This window comes from Myotis brandtii, unplaced genomic scaffold (genome assembly GCF_000412655.1).
Source record: "Myotis brandtii unplaced genomic scaffold, ASM41265v1 scaffold123, whole genome shotgun sequence".
Taxonomy (NCBI): Eukaryota; Metazoa; Chordata; class Mammalia; order Chiroptera; family Vespertilionidae; genus Myotis; species Myotis brandtii.
The window spans coordinates 18,569,240-18,573,051 of record NW_005354291.1 but is presented as its reverse complement, the minus strand read 5'-3'; positions in this window follow the sequence as shown (position 1 = coordinate 18,573,051).

The window sequence follows — 3,812 nt, the reverse complement described above, 5'->3', positions numbered from 1 at the left end:
AAAAATAAAGTAAGAATGTTTGGAAGCATGTTATCTGCTTTTTTGTTGTTGATCTGTACCTGAGGATATTTTTCCATTGATTCTTAGAGATAGTAGAAGGGAGGGGACGAGACAAAGAGAGAGAAATATCGATGTGTTGCCTCCTGCACGCAGGCCAGGGATGGAGCTTGCCACTGAGGTGTGTGCCCTTGAAAGGAATCAAGCCCAGGACCCTTCAGTCTGCAGGCCCGTGCTATCCACTGAGCCAAACCGGCTAGGGCAGGTTATCTGCTTTTAATGTGTGAGTTGTACCTTTTCTAGCTGGAGAGAGTGAGCAAGCTGTTTAAAGTTCCTCATTTTCATCCTCTGCATTAAAGTGACCCAGTTTTATTTTCTGAATTATGGGGATAATGTCTGTATTCAGGATAAAATAAGACAGTGTACATGAAAGTGCTTGAAAACAGAGAAGGAAAGAAGGAAGGGAGGGATGGGGTAAGGGTGAGCCCCAAATATAGTCCAAAGAAATAGCCATAAATTTACGCTTGACTTTTTAAACTGATACTTACGGGAAGAGTGCACTTGAGAAGTATTTCATTATGGCATTGACTTTATGAGTTTAACTCCACCAACGCTATGAGGTGAACTCCGTGCATTGAGTGCTTTGACTTTGTTGAGCTGCTTGCTCTCCTCTGTGACTACTTGACTGGCATATTAACCCATTATACACTTTCACCTTTAGAATAGCTGAATTGCATTTCAGTGCCTGGCCATGAGTTATTGTGACTCAGAACCTTCAGGAAGTTGACTACATGCAGAAATTTTATGAGTATCAGAGTGAGAACATGGCAGATTTCCATAAATCACTTTTATTGAGAGTTGAGTCACTCTTTGCTATGAAAGTAATTTACAGGGCAGTGTTCCATTTGAGGAAGAAATGAAAATTAATGGCATTTGTCAACACCAGTGGAAAAAAGCAAGTTTGACAAACCCTACACCAGATTATTTATTGCTGTAACTATTTCAGGCTCCTTGATAAAATGTTAGGAAGTTTGGCTGAATTAGATAGCATGAGTTATTCATCATGTGTCCTCCCAGGCCCATTTTCAGCCTCTCTATCCGCTGCTCTGAGCCCCACTTTTCTTCTCCACTCCTTGCAGGTGATGCCTGGGTTCTGGCAGTAGCTGCATCCCTTACCATCACAGCTCCCTTGGGTGTGAGAAGAGAAGGCTCCTTGTTCTGCATGCCTCTTGGTTCTTTTTACCCTGCCTTCACTATGTTATTTTAATAGATTATCATCAAAATCCTACCCAAAAGGGACTTGTTTTCTATTGGGGCCTATTCAGATATGTTCTCCATTAAGCAAAATTTATGGAATTCTTCTGGGGTGTGGACCCCACAATAAGTTAGATCTCAACCTGCCAATATGCACACTGCTTTTTCCAGGTGGTTTTCAGGTATCTTCTTCACCATGTCCACTTCATTAAAAATTTTCAAGGCTCTCAGTTCCCAGAACTCCTCTTCCTGTATGTTTCTAACTAGGGAGGTTCCACGGGATATTTGGAGGAAATTTTTGTAGCTCACACACATTGTTGTTGATCTGTGGGATGACCTCCTTGGTGTGAGGCACAGCCAGGCCTCCAAGTGCTCCACCTGCCCCAGAATCCTCCTTTTCTGACTCTTGAGCCAGGTGAGTGTGATTAGTTCCTTCATGAGGGCCTCAGATTCTGCAGGACACTCATCCCATCAAGATCGGAACAGGCAGGTGATCTAGCCGGTCCTTGTAAGCTCCAGTTTGTTCTTGCTCATCCACCTTCCTTTCCTGTCTGCCTGTCCTCTAACTTCAAGCTCCAGCATCAGCCCTACAGAGTTTACTTAACCAGCAATACAATTGTGTAAGGTGTGTACTATGGATACATGAAAATTAAAATATTCCTTTTAAACCTTCCCTTTCAGCACTTTAAAGTCTGTACTTAATATACTTTTTCCTTAGCTCCCTTTAAGATTTTTCTTTATATCAACTTTCAATAGGTTGATTCTGATGTCTTCTTTTTCATCTTTTAAAAAAATCTTTATTGTTGAAAGTGTTACAGATGTCCCCTTTTTTCTCCCATTGACATGTTATAGCCCGCCCTCACCCCCTGCCCCAGACCTTCACCACCCTATTGTCTGTGTCCAAGGGTTAAGCATATATATATATACAAGTTCTTTGGTTGATCTCTTCCCTTTTTCTTCTTCTTCTTTATTTTTGGATTCTGTGGGACAGAGCTAGGCAAGAAGTTTTTAGATATGACACCAAAGTCATGATCCATAAAAGAAGAAATGAATGAATTACCAAAATTAAAAACATTTTTCCTGTGAAAGGTGTTGAAAAGAGAATGCAGAATTTGCAAGCCATGTATCTGACAAAGTCCTGATATCTAAAATATATAACAAATCTCAAGCTCAATTGTAAACAATTCAGTTACAAGAAAAAGGAACCAATATTTCACCAAACGGGAGAATTAGGATTTAATATGTGAATTTGGGAGCCACAAACATTCCGTCTATAGCACTATATTCTAACCACAGAACGGAAAAACCTCTTCCTTTAATATCATTCACAGAATTGCATAGGCTGTTTCCATTTACCAGTACATCTGTTGGCCAAACCTTAAATACATGGCCCCACCTAACTGCAAAGGAGGCAGGGATTAATCTTTACTCAAAGGAAGAAGGTGAAATGGAAGACAATAAGCTGACCTTGTCATGCGTGCCTAACACCTGAAGGCTCTCCAAAATTTGACCTCTTTCCACCTAGATGATCACCACAGCCTAACTAGTCTATTCGTCTCCACTTTCAAATTCTCCTAGGTCATTGTCATTATAGTTATCAGTTCAAAGCGCAGGTTTAATTAAATTATTTTCTTGTCCCATAATGGTCAGTGAGTCCCTATTACTTACAGATTAAGTTCAAACCCTTTTACTTACTATGATGTGAGTTTCCTCCATAATACCATTTCACCTTGACCGCCCTCGTCTTCCCTACCCTTCTTTACTCCTCTCCACTGGCTATTCCCTGAATACACATGAGCTTTCAGTTCTCCCTGACTTCTCATAACAGACCCTCCACCAGGATGATCATCACCAACTTCTGAAACACATTGCAGACTTCCAAACCTATCTCCAATGAAATTTCTTTTATCAACTCAGATTTCATCATTTCTATGAAAAAATAACCTACCCATTCTTTGAATAGTCACTTTTTTATACTGCCTTACATTATAATAAACTAGAGGCCCGGTGCATGAAAATTTGTGCACTGGGGGTGCGGAGGAATCCCTTAAGTCAGCCTGCGCCCTCTTGCAGTTTAAGAGCACTTGGGGGATGTCCATGTGCCAGCTTAGGCCTACTCCCCGGGGAATCGGGCCTAAGCTGGCAGTCAGACATTCCTCTGGCAGCCCGGGAGCCCTCAGGGGATGTCTGACTAATGACTTACTGCTGTGATGGCCAGCCATGAGCCGGCTTCTGGCTGAGCAGCCCTACCCCTATGGAAGTGCACTGACCACCAGGGGGCAGCTCCTCCGTTGAACGTTTGCCCCCTAATGGTCAGTGCATGCCATAGCGACCGGTCGTTCTGCTGTCAGGGTCAATTTGCATATTACCCTTTTATTATATAGAACTAGAGGCCCGGTGCACAAAACTTTGTGCACTCGGGGGGAGGGGGGGTCTCTGCCTGGCCTGTGCCCTCTCGCAGTCAGGGACTGCTCGGGAGATAATGACCTGCTGGCTTAGGCCTGCTCCCGGGTGGCAGAGGGCAGGCCCAATCCCTAGGTGCAGCCCCTGATCGGGCTCAG